General features: G+C 45.1%; 1 long non-coding RNA gene across 1 annotated transcript; it reads left to right on the top strand.

Moving 5' to 3' along the window:
- The first annotated feature begins 2,433 nt into the window (after positions 1 to 2,433).
- Positions 2,434 to 4,366, top strand: LOC102148159 (uncharacterized). Its single transcript, XR_288578.3, has 3 exons — positions 2,434 to 2,600; positions 3,222 to 3,309; positions 3,921 to 4,366. It is a non-coding gene; the product is annotated as an uncharacterized lncRNA (long non-coding RNA).
- The last annotated feature ends 17,806 nt before the right edge of the window (positions 4,367 to 22,172 follow it).

The raw sequence follows: 22,172 nt of genomic DNA, 5'->3' as shown, positions 1-22,172 counted from the left end.
GCCAACCGACAAAAGAGGGAGGGGCCGAACAAATCATGGAAAGGCAGATTTGGAGGCAGATGCAACAGTATCTGATGGCTACCCGTTATCCGGACTTTTTCAGTTACATGAATCAATAAGTCCCCTTTAAATATGAGCCAGCTGTAATGGAGTTTTCTGTTATTTGCTGCTAAAAGCATCACTACTGATATAGACAATGTTATCAAAGATACATGAATCAAAACATAAGAACTCAGTCTTATAAAAGATAAACACAAATGTGTGAGTACATATGGAAAATAAAATACAGCTCAAGCCTGGATGTAGGATGGGCCTCCCCTCTTCTATCTTCCAAATGAAGAAATAAATTCCGAGAATCAAAGTAAGTGGCAGAACCCAAATTCCTGCCAGGTTTATAAACCCTAGATATCAACAAAAAGCGTACTTGAAGCACTTCCTTCAGAGAAGCCCTACGGGCAAATTGGTCCCAGGTCCACTTTCACCTAATCGTAGCAGCTCAGCCCAGGGCCTCCTAGTCTTTTGCTATAGTTCTTACAAAATAACTGAACCAAAAATAGTTCTGTTTGTCTTCTAGTTTTCTATACAAGGTTCTGTCTTGACAACATTGCCATTTTTCTTTAAGCAGTTTGGTATTTCTTTATGAGGAAATGGTTAAGAAGGTAAGTTCTCCACTTACCTAGGTACAAGCATGGCACCCTGCTACAAATAGTGTGGTTAAATTCTGTCTGAACCTCACTCTCCATCCCCAAGCAATTTGTCAAGATATTTTCCTAAATATAGAGAGCTCTCCTGCCAAGAACTCTGATGGCAATTGTCAGGCAATAAAATTGCAACCTCCTGGCTACGAGTGAAAGAATGAAGGAATGGTGTCCCCCTGATAGATGACGTCAGAGTGTATAAATCTAATGGTACTCTTTTGAAGAATCTGCTGCAGCCGTGGTTTAGGGTACTACTGCTTTTATCTTTTAAAAGGGTTTTGAACTTTTGGGAATTTAATAATTAGAATGGAATAGTTAAAAAACTTTCCCCAATATTCAACAGTATTGGATCATTATTTACCATGCAAGTATTATTGTGGCGCATCACAAAGTACAGGTAATACAGCCACAACAGAATTACACTTGCATCATTATTTAACCCTAAAATTTCTTTTTAAAAACTGACTTATTGGCCCAGCCCGATGGCGCAGTGGTTAAATTCGAACGTTCTGCATTGGCGGCCCGGGGTTCGCCGGTTTGGATCCCGGGTGTGGACATGGCAGTACTTGGCAAGCCATGCTGTGGCAGGCGTCCCACATATAAAGTAGAGGAAGATGGGCACGGATATTAGCTCAGGGCCAGTCTTCCTCAGCAAAAAGAAAAGGATTGGCAGCAGATGTTAGCTCAGGGCTAATCTTCCTCAAACAAACAAACAAACAAAACTGACTTATAATTCCACAAGCATGTAGGATTTCAGAGGAGAAAACAGTCATGGTAGCCTAGGATATTTAAGAAGATTTCAGCAGTGAGCCATGAGTAGGCCAGGTAGGATTCAGATAGGAGAGAGGGAACACAAAGGTATTCTCATCTTGGAGATTGGTGTGGACAAATGTATGGTGTTGGGAATGCATAAAGCATATTTTGGGGAACAATGAATAGACCAGTCTGGCTGGAGCAAGAATAATGGGGAATCCTTTTCAAAAGGTGATGTAGAAAATCTCAAAACACAAACTAAGAGGTTTGGATTTTCCTCTTATAGACATATGGGAGCCTAGTCCTAGACAAGGGAGAGATGAGGCCTGTAGGCTTTAATAAGGTGAATCTCGCTGCAGAGTGCATGACCCTGGAGGCTGGGGCCCTTTTCAGATGAAATGATGTGGTCCATGTGCAACTGGAACAGCATGACTGAAGGAGTAGCAAGAAGAGTGGAAATGATGAGCCTGAGTGGGAGACGTTAGGAAGATAAAAAATTGAGTGCTCTTGGGGACCGACTGGATAAGGAAGTCCAGACAGGGCATCAAAAGTGATTTTGAGGTTTGCAGCCTCCATGATGGATGGATGAAACAACTACTGGAAAAGTCAGGAAATGCAAAAAACGGGAGGCAGTATTAGGAGATAAGAAAAGGAATTTGTTCCCTGACAGACTGAGTTCCAGGTGACAGTAGGACAATGAAGTAGTACTGCCCAGCAGGCTGTTGGGAAGATGTAACTGGAGGTGAGAAGAACAGGAAGGGCTAAAAATAAGGATCTGGGAGCTGTTGCCCCATCAACAATTCCTCTTTCCTTCTGAATAGAATCCCACCTGTGTTTGGGTTGGACCAGATGGAGAGGATAAGTCACCATTGGCCTAAGTCCAAATATGGTAACTTGTTTCCCTTTGATTGGTCAAGGGATGGGCACGCAATCCAGTTCTGGCCAATGAGGCTAGGGGGCTTCTGGGAAGGATTTTCTTCCTGATAAAAAAGACCTCCATGAGGAGAAGGACTGTTTTGTTTCTATCTCCTTCTTTCCTGCTCGCGAACATGTCAGGAGAGAATGGGATTGTTGGAGAGGTGTGGCTTGAGAGATGTGGCTTGACATCTTGATGTGCTGACACGCTGATGGTCACAAAGCAGAAAGATGGTAAGAACTTTTGGTCACTGGTGCTCTTGTTGCTCTGCTGGACAAAGTCTGGAATGGCTGACCTCCAGACTTCTTGTTGCACATAAGTTTATTCAATGTCTTTGTTATTTAAGTCACTATGAGTTGGTATTTTATTACTTTCACCTGAAGATATCTTAATTGCTATAGATGTAATTATTAACGCCTGTGAGAATGCATGTGCCCTGAGAGGGAGTAAGTAAGAGAAAGAAAACCCCTGGAGATATACCATTAGGAGATGATATAAAACTTTAAGGTTTTTAATTAAAAAAGCCACATAGAAAACTTATTTTAATCATGAAAACATACCAGACACACACACACAGAGCCCTACACCCTCCCTCCTTGAACCACATTTTCCACAGAGTGTATGTTCCAGACAAAAGGTCAAGAAGGAGATCAGTTTCAGTTTGGAGCTACAGGAGGGTGATGATTTCTCTAATGTGATTTGCTTCCTGTTGCTAAAACAGAGTCCCTCCAAATGAGATTGTTCGCTAAGTGAGGCGTCTCCTTCCTCCTCCCTTGGATGAATTAGAGAGTAAGAGGAATCAGTCCGAGGTTCCTCACTGTGATGGACTGAGGAGCTCTATTTATTCCCTGTAGATAGTGGCCTGCCACCGGAGAGGCCACAGGCTGGAGCAAGGAGCTGACTCATGGGGTAGGGAGAAAATGGCCTGGATCTTTGACAGAGGTGAGCAGTGTCCGATTCCGCTGGGGGAGGAGGGAGAAGTTATGTCAAAGAAAGCCATATCTATTCCACTGGACAATTAATGCCATTATTTTTCTTGAAAAAGCATTTTCTCTTAAGCCATAGAAGATAATTTAGCCCCCATCTTGACGGAATGTACTAATGACTGCTAATGGATACATTCTTTTAATAAATGAAGAGGCACAAGAAAATTGTCACAGATTAAACAGAGTCCCACATGTCTTATCTGAGTCTATAATGGCCCTATCAAGTGACCTACGTGAAGGAAATGTGACTCTTCGGGGGTTAAAGGAGTCTGTTTTCCTAAGTGCATGTAAATTCACTGCTAGGAAGAACAGTAATTCCTTGGTCTAGCCTAGGAAATGTTTAAAAGGGGGCCATATCTCCAGTTAAATGATGCATTTCCTATTGGTAGCAAAGAAAATATGAAATATAACCTCTGTGCACTGTGGATTTATGTAAACAGCCTCTTATCTAGCAACAGAGCCCAAGGTTCTGTCAGGTCTCTGATCCTTGGGATTTTCAGGCAAGGAGTCAAAGAGCCTATTTAATTTGTTGTTAATTTTGTTCATTCTTTTTTTCAATACTTTCAGGGTGTTTTTTTTTGTTTGATTTGGTAATTTTAAACTCTTCTCTTGGAAATGTTTCTCAAGATTCAAGTAATTCCTAGTATTCTACTGCTGAAGGACATTTCTGAAAATTTAGAAAGGATTCCAAGAAATCAATAAGAAAAAGACGAGCCAGCCCTGATGGTCTAGCTGTTAAAGTTTGGTGCACTCTGCTTTGGCGGCCTGGGTTTGGTTCCCAGGTGCAGAACCACAGCACTCACCTGTCAGTAGCCATGCCATGGTGGCAGCTCATATAGAAGAACTAGAAGAATTTACAACTATGTACTGGGGCTTTGTGGGGGGAAAGGAAGAAAAAGGAGGAAGATTGGCAACATAGCTTAAGGCAAATCTTCCACTGTAAAAAATAAAAAAGAAAAAGACAGCCCAAAAGAAAAATGGACCAAAAAAAAAAAAAAAAAAAAAAACAAGAACCAGAGACTCGAAGAAGAAGAACTGGCCAATAATCATATGAAAAGATGAGTGATCTATACTGTAGCCTTCTGCAACTTACTGTTTTCAATACAACACTATGCCTCTAAGCTTTGTCCATCTGTGGTATTGTGTGTGGCAACATTCATTTTCACTGCTGTAATAATATTTCATTGGGTGAGTATTCCACAATTCCATTCTCCCTAGAATACATGTAGCATGAATCTATATTTATGAAGCTCAAAAACAGCTCAAAATTATAAAATAGACTGCAAAAAATTTACATACTTGATAGAATTATTTTTAAAAAGCAAAGTAATGATAAAGACAAATTTCAAGATAATATTTTCTTGGGGGAGGGGGAGATCGACACTGGGGATAGAATGGGAGAATATATCAGTTATCTATTGCTGCATAACAAACCATGCCAAAACTTAGTGGCTTAAAACAAAACCCAGTTATTGCGCATGATTCTCTGGGTCAAGACTTCAGGCAGGGTTCAGCAGGGCTGGCATGCCTCTGTTCCACATGGAACCATCTGGCTCATTCATGTGGCTGCATTCCGCTGGGCTTGGCAGGAGGATCAAGACAGCCTCACCCTCAAGGCTAGAGCATCTCAGACCTTTTCTGCATGGCTCTCTCTCCACGTGGTGTCTCATCCTCCAGGTCCTCTTTCCACATGGCCTTTCCCTCTAGCAGGATAGCATGGCGATCTTTACAAGGAGAAAACACTCAAGTAATACTTACATAATTAAAACTTGATTGCAATTAAAATATATTACCTAATGAAGGAGTGCTCTGTGGTCAAATGCTTTTTGGAAGGGCTGTATACGGCATCCCCTCTTGGAGATTCACAATGCAAAAATAGGCTTGCTAAAAGCTGTGAGAGGTCCTGCGGGGAGCAAAGAAGAAAGACCTTTTTTGGTGAGAAAAGTCAGAGATGTTCCATCTTCTCTTTCTTCTGGGATATGTGAAGGAAGGGCTGCTTTAGAAAAAGCTAGAAGGCCTGCCTTAAGAGAACCTCCTCATCTGAGCTCTGCTATTCCTGCCCCCATTGGAGTCACTGTATAACAGCAGGTGGCCCTTTCTGACTGCCAAGGCTTACCGCACACACGTAAGGCCTGCAGGAAGTGGCCTCGAGGAGGCCAGAGCATCAGTAGTGCCTCTCCCGGAATCAGGTCACCTATGTCTCTACCCCTCCCCAGTGCCTGCAATGACCTGGTCTTGAGTTAGCTCACCTTCCTGACTCCTGGCTCTCTTTTGCTTTAACCCCTTTGAGCTGTTTTGGTCAATTATCCTGACCTATTTGGACTTGTCCACCTTCAGTTTGTCCTTGATGGCTGGTGACCATAAGCTCTTTAGATTTTCTTTTTTCTCTTTCCATTTATTTAATCTGAGAGTCAATCCATGCCAGTTTTAACAAACTCAAATAATACCAGAAAATGAAAGCCTCTTCTTATCTATTCCACAGTCCCACTGTCAAAAGTTCGTTCCTTCCAGATGATCTTCTACGTTTATATAAACACACACACGTATGTGCATATATTTGAACAAAATGAGTTTAACTTTGTCAATATAGTTCTGTAATATCCCTTTCTGTTTGATATTTCACCAAGTACATAGAGTCTTTCCAAGTTGGTCCATATAGACTGATGGAACTCTTTGTAATAGCTGCTGTACTGCAAACTACGGAAGTTTCTTTATTTAGCTGTTTCTCTCTTGATCAACATCTCTGTTGCTCCTTATTTTCTGCCATTGTAGCCAATGTGGCAGTGATTCCCCCTCATACACAAATCTCTGTACATTCACACTAGGGTTCTGAGGAAGAAGTTTCCAGAAGAGGCAGTGCTGGATCTTAGGGCACGCCTGGCCTTCCTGCCTCATTATCCTCTTGATCCTGATGTCCTAGAGACCTCTGCTGTCACCGCCTGCCTGCCCAGACCACTCCATGGTTCACCCACTCCATGGCCTGTTTTCCTTGCTCCTCCCTGGAAAGCCAATCCCTCATCTCCTGCTCTCTGAAGCTTTGCCTGCCAGCCCAACTTGCTCTCATTGTTTGACAACTGTGCCTCAATTACAGCACTTACCACACTGTGTTATCACGATTTTTCTACGTGTTTAATTTTCTCTCTAGATCAGAAATTTCCAAGGCATCATCTGGCACATGGCTTGGCACTCAGTAAATGAATGAATGAATGAATGAATGAATTCATTAGTAAATTTAATTGAGCTCACACTGTGTGCTAAACACCGGCACTGTGTATATACAGCTGTGAACAAAACCAGACTCCCTGCTCTTGAGTGGGCAGAGACACACCATAAACCAACAAATAATTGTAGGTAATTGGTCAGATGATGATGAGTGCTATGAAGAAAAATAAGGCAGAGGGTGGCGCTAGAGAACACCATTGTTCACAGGTGGGTGATATTTGAGCAGAGACCTAAATGAGTTGAAAGATTGAGGCTGCTGATCATCTGGGAAGAACATTCTAGGCATAAACGTATATATGAGCGACTGAAAGGAAGCCAGGTAGAGGGCTCCCCACTCCCTGGTGTGACAGGAGGGTTCCCCGGAGGCCAAAAGGATGGAAACGAAGTTCACTTGATTACAGAGCTTAACACAAATTCCACAGCTCGGGTTCCACAGGAAGACCCCAAGAGGAAGATGACTGTGTAGGAGGTTTATGAGGGAGTGTTTGTGGGGAAAGGAGGACAGCAAGACTGGGCAGAGGAGAAAGTTGAGCTGTGACGCAGTCTCAGCGGAGGTGTCCATCAACCCTCAGGGAGTTCTGAAGCCAGATGACCCTTCAGAGTGGTCCCAAGTTGGGGTAAGGGGGTTGGACATTTTTGCCTCACCTCAGTCAGTCATTAGATATTGGCCACCACAGGAAAGGGCACAACTTTGGGCACAGTGGCTCTCCTTAGCCATTGCCATCCCCAAAGAGGGTCACAGCTGAGGGCCGTCTGCCAGCAGCACTCCCAGCTGCTGAGGGTGAGTCCTTCATTCCTGAGGGAGTTGTTGAGTGGGTCAGCACAGTGTTCATCATCATGTCACAAAGTGGCCTGTTGTGATGGGGAGCATGGTCAACAGGCCCAGGTTCTAAGCCTTGTTGCTTTGGAGAGAAGATAAGAGGAAAAGTCACGAACAGGATTTCCTGGGCCTATTTCCTTAGAGTCCTTTTCCTTCTCCAGCTCTGCTCAAGGGCTCTGACACCTGCAGGCTGCATTCTCGAGCTCCCAGTCAGCTGTTTCTGACCAGGTCTGGCCAGTAGGAGCCACTGATCAGACATTATAAGCAGGAGGAAGGGGGAGGCCAGTTATTTCTTTCCTCCCTCTCTGCCTTGGGCAGGATTTCTTTTAGCAGCTATGTCTCTTCCTGGCTCCAACTCCCTCGTTCAGGCCCAGTGTGGTTCCAGGCTCCATCAGGGACCCTCAGCCCTGGGCTCTGGTGACACTCCTGTGATGGACACAAGATGCTCAGGTCCCGTTCAAGGAAGGACTTGCTGCCCAACGGCAGGGGGTGCAGCCAGCAGCCAGCCCTCAGCTGTCAGCAACTCCAGGGTCAGCCTTTCCTGAAGCAGGCCACATCTGAGGGGCGTGGGGTATTCAATGCCCGGCCATTTTGGCTTGATGTGGGACAATGGTGGGCAACACTCCAGACGTGGCTGAGGTTTAATTTGGTCTGCATTACTGTGTACCTTCTTTCTCTGCCATCCTGCTGCTTCTCCTTTCCCATCTCAGGGGCCAACCCCTAATAAACATCTTGCACCCCAAACTATGCTTAAGTGTGTGCTTCTGGAGGACCCGACCTGCAACATCACTCCTTCCTCAGTCCTTCCCGCCTCGAAGATTAGTGGCTTCCTGAGGTGCTAAACTCTGGGTGGCCTCGCCACACCCCGTTTGGACACAGATTTTGCATTGCCTGTGTAACCAATTCACTGCATTACATTCCCATCTATTTGAATACTTAAAAGTTCTGTTTTTTCCAGTTAGACTCTGCCTGAAATACTGAGTTTCACATCTAAATTTACGTTTACATCCTGGCCTCTCCTCCTAAGGAGGAGGGGATTGTCAAAGGGCCCCCTAACTCACACAAAAATATTAAAAAGTACAGTCCTTTCCTTGGCCTCAGGGCCATCTGTCAGTTGGAGACTTGTGACATTTGGCCCGTTGAAAGAAAGGGCAGAGCCAACCATGGAGGTACAGCATAAGCAAAACCCAGCAAGCAGCAGCTGAACCATAATGCCCATGATCCTCAGACCCGGTGGCCCAGTGATGCTCCTCACTGCCACCTGCTATCAGCTGTCACCTGTGACTCCAGCTGAGGTGGGACATATGCGACGCCAGTGACCCCTGAGCTGGGCTGCAGCTTCTTTGCACTGATCTCCCTCCTTCTTGCCCATTGTCACTGTGTCTGGCTCTGAGGTTGGCTGGCATCTCTGGTCCACACTCTCCCGGCTCTCTCCTGAGGGCAGGACTGGGACTAGGGTCAGGCCAGCAGGAGCCCAGGGTGCACACCCTAAGGAGGATTATCTCGTAGAGTTGTGCTGGTGCAGGGCGGGCAGCTGTCTTTGGAGGGGTGAGATGGGATGCCGGCACTGAGCCTGGCCAGAGGCTGGGAGTAGAGGGGTAACCCCTGTACCAGCCAGGGTACAATCAGGAGACAGAAATTGCACCAGTTTGTTTTCATGACAGAGAGGATTTAATAGACATAACTGGGTTTTTTTTTTTTTTTTTTTTTTTTTGAGGAAGATCAGCCCTGAGCTAACATCTGCTGCCAAGCCTCCACTTTTTGCTGAGGAAGCCTGGCCCTGAGCTAACATCTGTGCCCATCCTCCTCTACTTTATATGTGGGACGCCTACCACAGCATGGCTTGCCAAGTGGTGCCATGTCCGTACCCGGGATCCGAATTGGCGAAGCCTGGGCGCCAAAGTGGAACGTGCCAACTTAACCACTGCACCACCGGGCTCGCCCCCTAGACATAGCTGTTAATTAGGTAACTGAAAAGGTAGACCAGGACTCTGAGGTATCATGGAGGTAGCAACTGCAGGAAGCAGCCAACGCTCCTAGGGCTAGGGCGGCTAAAGGAAGAGATTGATGTTAGAACTTAGAAACTCAAAGGTGGTCTTGGCAGCTGGGACTCAAACCTCTGAGAAGTGGGTGATACTCAGCTGGTGCTGGGTGTCTCTGAGGGGCCCCGTGAGGTTGGTACTACAGGCCTTGAAGAAACTGCAAGCTGTTTTCAGCTGCTGCTGCAGGGCCTGCTGCTTCTGGGACCACACTTATAGGAACAGGAGGGAGAGGGAAGCAAACTGGAGGGAGCAAGTCCCTGCCTCCTCCTCCAGCCTCGCACTTGCTCTCTAACGCCCCCTATTGGCAGGGCCTGGCAGGGAGCCGCTACAAAGCAGGAATTTGGTTTGCGGAGTCCCAGCCACCAAGTCACAAAGCTGAGCACAGAAGGTGGGTTTGCAGTTGAGAGACAAGAGCTTTGAAGAACTGACGTACCTTCCAAAGGATACATATCCATGCAGTCACAGAAAGAAGTGGCCTGTGGCCTGGCCAGCACCGGCTGACCCAGGAACACAAGTCAAAGAGAGAAGCAAGACAGCAATTCTGCACCCAGCCAGTGACTGGAGATTCAGTTTGCAAACAGGCACCAGCAGCTCAGAGTTATCATCGCAAGATTTCAAGAATGTTCAGTGACCGGCAGGAGCACTGCTAGAGCTACTAAGAATCTGGCAATATTGATGTTTCCATGTCTTTCTTCCTATCCAGCCCCGCCACCACGCACACACCTTGTAGACTCCTCCTTCATTGCTGTGTCTGCCCTGTAGAATACAGCTGTTAGACTTCACCCCCTCTCTCAGTGACATGCCACGTAAGTACAGTCCTGAATAAGTGACCGTATTTGCTATCTATTGCTGCATAACAAATCACCTCCAAATTTAGCAGTGTAAAACAATCAACATTTATTATTAATAAATTAATAATTATTAATAATAATACTATATTATCTCGCAGTGTCTCTGGGTCCATTGCCGTGGCTGTGGAGCTTCCTACAAGGTTGCAGCCCACCAGGGCTGCCTGCACCTCAAGGCTCACCTGGGGGAGGATCCTCAACCAGGCTCACTCACATGGCTGTTAGCAAGTCTCAGGTTCTCGCTGGCTGTTGGCCAGACGCCTCCCTCAGTTCCTTGCCATGTGGGCCTCTCCACAGGGCAGCTCACAACACATTAGCTTGCTTTTCCCAGAGCAAGACAGAGAGCAAGAGAGATAGCAAGAAGGACAGAAGTCACTGGCATTTTTAACCCAATCTCAGAAGTGACATCCCATCACTTCTGTTGTATTCTGTTTGTTAGAAGTGAGTCACTAGGTCCAGTCTACACTGGAGGGAAGGGGATGACATGAAGGCATGAGCACCAGGACATGGGGATCCTTGGCCGCTGTGTCAGAGTCTGCCTGCCACAGTCGCTTTTCTCACTGTGCCTCCGGCCGTTGTGGCACTAAATTTTTAACAGATATCCATTCTGCTTGAGAAACAAACTATGAAGACTCAGTTCATTACATGTTGCATCTCCTGTCCTAATCAAATTACACTTTAGAACAAAGTTAATTTGAGGCATGTACAACAATACACGTCAGTATTATGGCACCGTATGGTAATTAGGCATCCATGGTAGAAGGCTCCTCGAAATGACTGTAATTAGTATCACGTCTGCACAGCCAAACCCATTTAACTTTTCTCTTCTCATTTGCTTAGGTCGCCAGTATCTATCGTCAGCCTCCGTGTTGATAGTTTACCCCAGTACCACCTACCACTTAATTACCACCCCACATGCAAACTCTGACACTCACGTAAACTTAAAAACAAAGATTCTAGATATTACCACGCGATCGTTGGCTGCCTTGTCTCTGCCTCCTTCTTCCCAGCGCTTTCCGTGTCTCCCTGCTCCCCAAACAAAAACTCCTGAGCTGCAGCAGGCTTAGGGAGCAACAATTGGATAGGGAGGCTGGGAACCGAATTTCTCAAGGGAGGTGCTGACATGGCAGAGGGCCTGGTTAGAACAGCTCAAGCCCCCCAGCACTTCAGAGTGGTCTACAGCACTGCAGAGTGGCCTCTTAAAGCAGGCTGCCTCTCATTTCCCCCTCACCAGTTGTATAATGCTTGGAGTTATTTATCAGGGAATAAAGTCTTTAAACTTTTGAGAACCACCAAAAAGTAAACATGCAAACTGAGGCAAGGGAACATATTGACATTGAATGAGCTTCAGTTATTTGGAACTTGTCAGATTCTTTCTCGTATTGATGGGGAAGAATGGGGGAGAAGGTGGGCCAGAGAGGAGGGAAGGGGAAAGAAAATACCAGTGGCAGGGGTGGAGGAACTGGTGAGCTAGAGACCTACAAGGTAGGGCTGCCAGATAAAACAGGGGACATCCAGTTAAATTAGAATTCCAGAAAAACGAGGAAAAAATTTTTTAGTATATCCCATGCAATATTGGGATATACATATACTAGAAAGTATTTGTTTTTTAATCTGAAATTCAAATTTAACTGGATGTTCTATGTTTTTATTTGCTAAATAAAGATCAATCTCTCACACTGCTCTCTCATTCCAGAAACTGTCATCATCTCTCAGGATCATGTTGCTATGAGGCCAAGGGGGCTTTAGTGCTCTTGCTCATGGCCATGATCCTGGCATTAATACTGCTCTCTCCTGCTGTTCTCTCCCTCCTGCCCCTCAGACCCCCGGGCCCCAAAGCCACTATGCTACCAGTCCTAGGCAGCTGAAGGGCATGTCACAGGAGATGCTGCATACTCAGGTGAGGTCCCCCAGCGCCCCCCATGCTCAAGAGTACTTGGTGCCCCAATCCAGAAGGCTGTGCTTCCAAGTCTCTAAGCACTTGCCATGTGAGTGGGTGTAAATCCAGTGGGACAGACAGATTTTGAGATTCTGGGTCTGGGTTTAAATGTGGGCAAAACATTTCCCGCTGAGAAGCTCGCATTAAAAGCGGTTTAGTTTGCCCCTTGGTGAGCAGCCTGGGAGGGTAGCTGGAGGTCTAACGCTGTGGGGTTTCTCCCCAAATCGCTCTTTCAGGTTTTATAGTATCACGGATCCTATTTGAGTGGCCAAGTTTCTTGATTAACAAAGCAGATGAAACCATAAGAAATAGTCACATTTTCGTGGTGGAAGGGGAAAACAAAATTTGGGTCTCCAATATTTCTAATAAACCAGAAAAAAGCCAAGTTCCATTAAATGCTAGTCCCTTCCTCTAATGTGCTCGCTATCCTTCTATCTAATTGCAGGATGGGGGAAACTGTTGCCTGCTCCTGGGAGCAAGCTGTTCTCTCTGCCAGTTGTCCAAACAATGGAAATTTCCAGGATTCTTTGCTGCAGTTTTTCAAAGTTAATGGACATAGCTGACTTTTGAAAAAGCTAGCTGTTACCAGGGGCCAAGAGGAGTATGAGAGAAAAATGCTTACCTCCGGACTCTCCAATGTGGAGAAAAAATTCTGTCTAAAGAGATGAGCAACAACGACAAAAATGCCCCCCTGCTCTTTATAAATCCTCATTCTGGTTCTCACGCCACAGGTTACCAGGACCCAGGTGGGATGCTAAGACAGGGAGGCTAGACAGAACAAGACAGGATCTAACCATCAGGACTGGGGGCCAGTGTTGTACCAAATGGTTCCTGCTGCCGGGTTGACCATCTTCCTCCTTCTCCTTCTCGGCTCCAGCAACTCGGCTGTTTGTTGTTCTCTGACTCCTCAAGTCATTTCTTCCCTCTGTGCCCGTACCCTTGCTGTCCCTTCTGCCAGCTATCTCCATTCCATTCCCCTATCCAATAATATTCAATATGGGAAATGCCTCCTCCAGGCAGCCCCCACCAGAACCCTCCCAGGTTGTGTTAGGTGTCCTTTCACTGTGTTCCTCTGCCCAGCTCCATCACTGCATGAATAACAATGTATAATATTTGTTGGTTTTGGTCTCAGTATCCTCCATGGTGTCTGAGCACCTTGAGGTCACAGACCATGTCTTGTTCATCTTTGTACATCTATGTCTAGCACAGGGCCTGGTCCACATGAGGCAGGCAGGTGCTCAGTGGATGGCTGGATAGACAATGACTTTGAAATACTTGATAATGAGATCTAGCGTGTTGGCTGGAGCTCCTCGAGTCAATCATGCCCACCTTGAGATTGTGACAATCATAATGTGCAACTGTGCACTGTTTTCCAGGTTTCCTAATGCCTGTTGCATATCACACATTTACTCAGGTTAAGAAACACCCCATAGGGGCTGGCCTGGTGGTGCAGCGGTTAAGTGCGCAAGTTCCACTTTGGCGGCCCGGGGTTCGCCGGTTTGGATCCCAGGTATGGACGTGGCACCGCTTGGCAAGCCATGCTGTGGCAGGCGTCCCACATATAAAGTAGAGGAAGATGGGCACAGATGTTAGCTCAGGGCCAGTCTTCCTCAGCAAAAAGCAGAGGATTGGCAGCAGATGTTAGCTCAGGGCTAATCTTCCTCAAAAAAAAAAGAAAAAGAAAAGAAACACCCCCTGACAAAAATGTCCACTTGCATTGTTTTTAGATGGAATCCTGTCAACCTTCTCTGATAACCCCAGTTTTCTCATGAGGAACAGAAGATATAATTGGCCGTTAGTATATACTTGTCCTTTTTTTAAAAAAATAGGGCAAATTACCACTTAAGTCCAATTTTCTTTTTTTGTAGGGAGGAGTAAGTAAAATTAGCAGCTAAGTTGCACATGATAAAAAATAAATTTTTTGTGTGTGTGGTGAAAAGGTGAGGTGCCAACTTTATGCCTTTATTCATTCAAATTTCCCTAGCACCTAATTACATGTTAGACACTGTTTTAGGGGCTCCAGACACAGCAGTGAACAAGATAGAGAAGATCCTGCCCTCTTGGAGTTTGTCTTCTATGGATGAGAAAGAGATAATAAACAAACCAAAAAATACATAAGAAAATATCTGAGAATAGTAAGTGCTGCTCAGAGTATGAAACCAGAGGGATGTGCTGGACTGACTTGGTGGCAGTGAAGGCCTTTGCGAGGAGATTATGTTTAAGCTGATACCTAATGACAAAAATATTAGAACAAAAAGCAGGGCCATCCCTGGTGGCCTGGTGGTTAAGTTCAGCATACTCCATTTCAGCGTCCTGGATTCAGTTCCTGGGTGTGGACCTGCACCGCTCATCTGTCAGTGGCCATGCTGTGGTGGTGGCTCACAAACAAAAAGAAGAAGATTGGCAGCAGATATTAGCTCAGGGCAAATCTTCCTCAGCAACAAACAAACAAAAGAATAAAGAGCAGCTTCAAGAAGATGAAATTGTGCAAAGGGCTCCCAAGGCAGGAACAAATGCAGTGTTTGATTGTATTTGTGTGTTTACCTGTTTGTCATCTGTCTCCTCCACTGAGCTGCAATCCCCACGACAGGAGGGACCATATCTATTTTATTTACCAACACATGCCCAGTGCCCAGCACAGTGCCTGCCTAGCACATAGTATGACCTCAGTATGTATTATTGACAATGAGTGAACCACTCTTCTTGCCTAAGGTCGGGGCAGTCCCTACAGGTGTGGGCCATGGGCCCGTCACTTGGGAGAAGAGAGCAAGGCAGAAGCTGGTTTCTTCGTAGTATCTGGCTGTAAGAGAGGGATCAGGGACTCAGGGACTGGGTGAGTGAGCATTACATCTCAGCCACTGCTTCCAAGGCCTCGTGTTCTGATTGCTTATTTTCCGTGCTTATGGGAATCTGAGATCAGACTTGGATGAATTCATTCTTATCACTCAGCTGCACAATAATTTCTGGGCAAAATGAAGCTTCTAATTAAGAGTTCAAATCCCCCAGAAGCCATATGCCAAGCCACATATGTGGAGCAACCCCTGATGCCTTCCTTGGTATAAGGATGATAGCAGCTAACTGGCACACTGCTCTGGGCCAGCCAGGCCTTTGACTCAAACGAAGCAGTAACAACCACAACAGCTGCAAAAACCCTGCTGCAGCTGCTGGCTCTAGGGACGTGTGTTATTCAGAGAACTTCTCCCACCAGCTGCTTTGCATCTTTTCTTTTATTAGGACCTGGGATAGCTAAGGTTGTCGAAGACTCTTGGCTTATTTCACTCTGTATCAAATATCTTAAAATCTACCCAAATCCCACATTAGGTGTCAGGCATTTTGCTCTTGCTCTAAAACATCTGAAAGGGTTTTGTTTCAGTTAGCTAATGCTGTGTAACAAATCACCTCAAAACTTAGTGGCTTAAAACAACAATGTCTTATCTTTTGTGGGGTGGTTCTTCTGTTCCAAGGGGGGTTAGCTGGAAGAGTGGGTGACTGCAACCATCTGAAGGCTTGACCAGGAGCCCAGCTGAGGTTGAAATGTCTGGAGTGCCTGGGCATCTGGAGTCAGATGGAGCCTGAGCGGGAGTTCAGTTGTGGCTGTCAGCTGGGGGCCTGGCTGCTTCTCCATGTGGGCCTCCTCATGTGGCTACTTGCACTGCCTCACAGCATGGGGGCTGAGTTCCAAGAGGGACTGTTCTAAGAGTAAGCATTCCAAGAGGGAGGAAACAAAAGCTGCCAGATCAATTAAAGTCTAGTCTTGCAACTGGCTTAGCATTGCCTCCTCACTATTTTATTAGCCAAAGCAAAGCAGTGACAGGCTCCATCCACAGTTAATGTGAGAGGGAGCTATACAAGGGCATAAATATGGGGAAGTGTATTCCTCTGGGTCATCAAAATGACAGTCTAATACAAGTTTGAAAATTATTATTTTGGGACCTCAAAAAAATTAAGCATAGAAATACCGTCTGATCCAGCGATTCTGCTTCTAGGCAGATAATCAAAAGAATTGAAAGCAGGAACTTATATGAATATTTGTAAACCCATGTGCATAGCAGCATTATTCACAATAGCCAAAAGGTGGAAACAAGCAAGATGCCCATCGATGGATGAACAGATAAACAAAATATGGTATATACACGCAATGGAATATTATTCAGTCTAAAAGAAGAGTGAAATTCTAATACAGGCTACAACATGGATGAACCATGAAGACATTATGCTAAGTGAAATAAGCCAGACACAAAAGGACCAATATTGTATGATTCTACTTATATGTGGTTCCTAGGTTGGTCAAATTCATAGAGACAGAAAACAGAATAGTGCTTAGGAGAGGCTGGGGAGAAGAGGGTGTGGGGAGTTATTGTTCAATGGGTACGGAGTTTCAGTTTGGGAAAACGGAAAGATTTTGGAGATGGGTAGTATGATGGTTGCACAATAATGTGGATGCACTTAATGCTACTGAACTACACCCTTAAAAAATGGGTAAAGTGGTAAAATTTTGTGTTATGCATATTTTACCACAACAAAAAATTATCATTTTGAGTTTTACAAAAATAAAATATTCATTTTATATTTTTGGTACCTATTATATTTATAACGATGTAAGAGTTGAGATGAGCTGCAGTTAACCATTTCTTTGCTCTTCAAAATGTGGTCCACAGACCAGCAGCATCAGCATCACCTGGGCACTTGTTAGAAATGCGGACTCTCAGGGCCCACCCAGAACTACAGAATCAGAATCTGTAGTCAGATAAGATCCCCAGATGTTTTGTATGCTCATTAATGTTTGAGAAACACTGAATTACTTGACATATGCTATGTTTTGTAGACATTTAATTAAACATTTATTGATTTTGATTATATAATTTTCTGTTTTGCATTTTGGAGTCATTACACATTTTTTAAAACCCTCAAAATTTTTCATAGGATTTTTAAGACCCTTCCAGGCACTAGGCACCAGGCCTAGAGTGCCTAGGGGATGAGATTCTGCATTTCTAACAAGCTCCCAGGTGATGCTGATGCTGCTGGTCCATGGACCACTGTGGGAATTACCTAGGAGTGGACCTGCTGGGTCATAGGGTATGTCTATGTTTAGCTTTTGTGATACTGCCAAGCAGTTCTCAAAACAGTTAGCCGTATTCTTAATCTAAGAATGAATTCTCCTGCCCCCATTCTATCCCTTCTTAGACTTGTGACAAATCTCAACCACGGCATTATTTCTCAAATACAAGATTTACAAATTTCTACCAAAACGTTGCTGCTAACATTTCAAAATAAATAAATTCATGCATGAAATCCAAAGCAAAGACAGACTGAAAAGGAAAAGAATCCGGATGACAGCTATAATACCGAGATGCTAAGACGTTTTCCTTTGTTGCCGAGAGGGTCGGGCGCCTTTTGCAAAAGCTGCTGCCAATCAGGCTTGCCTATCTTTGCAGGGCTAATTAGCAGCACTTGGGGAGGCAAGGGGGGCAGGCGCCTGCGTGGTGATGCGAATTGAGCCATCCAGGGCTTACGACTAATTATAAACACAAAGAGCCCTTAAAGGCTATGATTTAAAGAAAAAAATCCCAAACAAAAAAAAAAAGCCTCTTCAGAATTCTATTGCCAGCATGTCTGTGATCGCGTGGTTTGGGGGCAGGAGTGCCTGCAAAAATCTCCTGCGGCGGACTAAATCACTCAGTGCCCTCGCCCTGCGTCACGCAGCCCTCCTCCGAAGCATGCACAGGCGAAGGGCTTCCTTTGTGTCACACAGGGGTTGGGGGGGAGTGTGTCAATTCCATTTCCAGGGGCATCCTGGCCCTAGCACGATAAACCTGTTATTCCCTTGGTCTCATCAAGCATGGAAGAGCAGACTGGGGTATTCAGGCCCCTGCAGGAGTGGGTAGGGTGGGGTTATATGTGCAAGCTTTGATCCCCCTTAGCTACACACCACAAATAATCCGTAAGGTATACAAATCAGACCCCAGTGAATAGCACCTATAGGAAAGCAACCCATTGTGCACCTCATTGCAAAAGCTCGTCGGATCAGGTGAAAAGCACTGGGTCTGCTGGGAGGGAAGAATAAGGCTGGAACTGGAAGGCGACTCCAGTGCCCTGAGGTCATCTGGAAGTGGCCACGCGTTTCAGGCGCGTGAAGTGATTGGACGTGAGATGGAGGAATCCGACAGGAACCGGTTCCCCAGCTTCCCCTTCCCTTGGGGCGCTGCCTGGTCCAGACCTTGAGGAGTTCTGAATGCACAACGACAGGTCCTACCGCCAGGCCCCAAGAAGAGCCCAGGACATCTGAAGGCCCCCCAAAACTGGAAGAGAGGGGCTATGCTGGAGGGAGGGGGCAAGAGAAAACGAACTATTACTTAAAAGGACGGTAGGAAGCTGTTGGCACTAGTAGTCTTGCACACTCTAGAGCAGGGTGTCTTAATTTTACCTGATCCATGGATCCTTCTGGCAATCTAGTGAAGCCTTGGGACCTCTTTGCAGAATATATTTTTAAATGCATAAAATATAACAGTACTGTATTAAAGTACAACTATCAAAATACTTGAAATCTAATATGGTAACAAATGTGCTTCTTTACTAACACATGAAATATCAAGATCCAGTAGTAGATTTACTACCTACAGTAGTTTTAAAGCAACGATGAGCATAAGCAATATTTCAAGATATCTACAATAACTGTAATGTAATATAAAAATATCTGTAATTTCAGTTAGTGACAGTCACGGGTGCTAACATTCCTATGGTGTGTTATCTACATCCAGAATTGAAGAAAATGTGAAATTTCAGTTACAGTTCAGTGAAAATAAAGATGTAACTTTTTTCCCCATCCAAGTTTACAAACTTCCTGAATTCTCTCTACGTACTGCCTAGGTTAAGAGCCCAGTGGCATAAACTGAGTTTAAAAAGATATATTTAAGGTTATTAATAAATGTTTCCCTTGCTTCAAAAGACATAAGAGCAGCAACTGAAAATGATTCTTAGGAAAAAGTTATTCTTATAGACATTGACGTTAAAAAGATTTTAATGTCTCTTTAAATTTAATAGTTGAGTTGAGATGCAAAGATTCATTCACTCATCCATTTATCTATTAAGGACTTACTGAGCCCCTATGCTCTATGTTAAGGATAAAACCATCCATAGTGATTCTATCAAGTTTAGCTGGTGGCAGAGAGCTAGCTGTTCACCAGAGATTTGTTCTCTCTGTCTATAGAGTAGAGGTGTTGCTGGGAAGTTGCTGCCAACCCAGGGACCATGTCCCCTGTATCATGTAAGGTGGGAGTGACGTGGTGAGTTCTCATCAATGGAATATGAGTGGAAGTGATATGTGTCTCTTCTGGGTCAAGACTTTTCAGGGGTGGTCATGCCCTCTACACTTTTTTTCTTCCTCTGTCTCCCACTTGAATATTGAGGAAGTCAGCCTGGATCCCAGAAGGACTGTATAGTGGATGGCATGCCCAGCCCCCTTCCGCAATTACCAAGACCCATTTTGGACTTTACAGGGTTAAGTGATAAACTTCTATTGTGCTAAGTCGTTTGAGGTTTATCTGTTAGAGCAACTAGTGTATTACTTTCATAGAACAGACATTGCTTAGGGATGCTGCCTGGGGCCCTCCATTTCGCTACGTGTCATGGGTGGTGTGGCAGGTATTGCAGACTGGTTCACTCAACTCCCTTCCAATCCATTTGTAGCATGTAAGCGAAATAGTAGAAAGCCAAAGATATTTCCTTATCTCTCAGACACCCATTTATAGTTCAGGTTTCACATAAGACACAAGTTTTGCCAAGTGGATGTACTTGTGTGGGATTTGGGAAGCAGAAATGAACATAGTGAGGTGGAGGTTGTGTTCCTACTGTTTCCACTCCTTCTTCTGGCAAGCATGGTTGTGAAGCTGCAACTACTAGAGAACCCATCCTGAGTGGCTTAAACAAACAGGAGCTGATTTTTCTCACATAACAAGAAGTTCAGATGTAGGCAGTCACTGGGTTGGTTCATGAGTTCAACCATGTCAGGATCAGCATCTGTGCAATTCTTTCAGACTTTCCCTCATGGCTACAGGCCATTGTTTCAGCTCTAGCCATCACATCTCTATTTAAAGCAAAACAGAACAAAACAAAAACAAAGTAGAAAAGGAGAACAATACTATTATCTGCCTCTTTTTATCAAAGGCAAAAGCTTTCCCTTCAGAAGCCCTCTCAGCAGGCTTACCTGTAGGTCTCACCGTCCAAAGTTGGACACGTTGCCTCTTGAACAGAATTAGAGTTCTGTTGGCAAGGAAGAAGGGCGAGTAGCTATGGTGTACCCCAACCGTAGACTTAGTGGTCTTTGCCCTCAAGGAGTTAATGATGACTTTGTAGAGACAAAACATATGCAGGGGTATTTGAATAATAACGAGAGTTAAGAAAAGATATAAGGAAATAGTAACATAAGTGAAAGAGCAGACGTTTTAGGGGAGACCGAGACTTTAGGGTCTAACACGGCCCACCCTCATTTTAAGGAGGGCGAGTGTGAAGGACTTGTGTGCCTCCAGCAGGATTCCGTGGCAGCCGCTTGCTTGCTGCGCTGTGTCACGCTGTAAGTTACCTGCCAGAGCAGATGGTGTTCTGAGTGAAAGTCCAGAAGAAGGGCCCTCTGCCGGGTTGATGGGCAGGGAATGGTGAACTTGACCTGGCCCTGGACAGATAAACAGGCAGTGCAAAGATTGAAGAAAGGGTCCTGAACACAAGTCTAGGAGCTTATTTTGTGAGTAGAGTGTTTCTCTGGATGCTGGAAACAATAAAGATGGCCACCTACCTGTAACTAGCCCAGGTGCCCTTAGCCTGGACAGAATACAAGCTCTGAATTTGCCTTCAGAGAATAAGGGGGCATCACTCTGGACTTACTGGTGCTTGCATTTTGGTGCCAGATTTATTAACGTTAATGATCCTAATCCCATATGGCGTTCCCTGGACTGTTCAGATAATGAATCTGCCTTTATGGCAGCAGTGCTCCAGCTAATGAGGAAGGAATGTTTTCTAGAAGTTTTAATTTTAATTTGGTAGCACTTGTGATATCGCCCCTGGATCATTTGCTGTTCAAGCTCAGCTTTAATTTTCTCAATAACATGGTTCACCACCCCTTTGGGATGCTGGTCTGGACAAGGATAAAATCTACAGAAGTGTCTCTCCATCTCCTTAGGGCCTTCATTTTGCCTCAGGCTGTATTCCAACTGCTAGTATCTGCAACTCTTGCCTGAGAGTTTCTTTGAAACCATGGGAAGCTCCTCTGTCCACACTGCAGGCCAGAAGTATCAGGAGACTGATGCTACCCTTCCTCTGGAGTAGCTCTCAGCCAGGATTGATGAGATTTGACGAGTATACATATCCTGGCTCCTCCACCCCTCTGTGGGGTAACTCCAAGGTGTGTCTTCTACCTATTTCCTCGAGTTTCTGCCTAGGATTAAGCTCCAGTTGCCCAAGGTGGTTGCTGGCTTACTCCCACATCCTTGATTGGAGACTCACCTTCCATTTCGCTTTCCCATGCCCACAGCACTCGTTTCCCCCCATGCAGGCTCACCCGTCAAGTGAGCATTGTCAGTGTTATCAATTCACTCTAAGAAAAGTCCTGATAGCCCCGGGAACAGCAAGGGGAAGAGCTCTGCTGTTTCCAGGTTTTATTGACGATGGAAAGAGGGTTCCAGCCCAGGGAGCTGCCCTGAGGGAGTCAGCCAGACGGAGAAGTGCCAAAGGGCTGATGGACAACAAACTATAAACAATAATACAAATGATTTGTTCTCACTTACTTCGCATTTTACAATCAGCATGAAGTTAATGCTCTTGAAACTCTCAACTCTCTGAAGTAGCTGTTATCATCTGCGTTTTATAGATGAGGAAACTAAAATTCAGAGAGTTTAAGTAGGATGCCCAAGGTCACTGAGCAAGTAAGTGGCACGGTCAGAATTTAAACCTAGTCAA

This window comes from Equus caballus, chromosome 16 (assembly GCF_041296265.1).
Source record: "Equus caballus isolate H_3958 breed thoroughbred chromosome 16, TB-T2T, whole genome shotgun sequence".
Lineage (NCBI taxonomy): Eukaryota > Metazoa > Chordata > Mammalia > Perissodactyla > Equidae > Equus > Equus caballus.
This window is presented reverse-complemented; position numbering and strand designations above follow the sequence as displayed.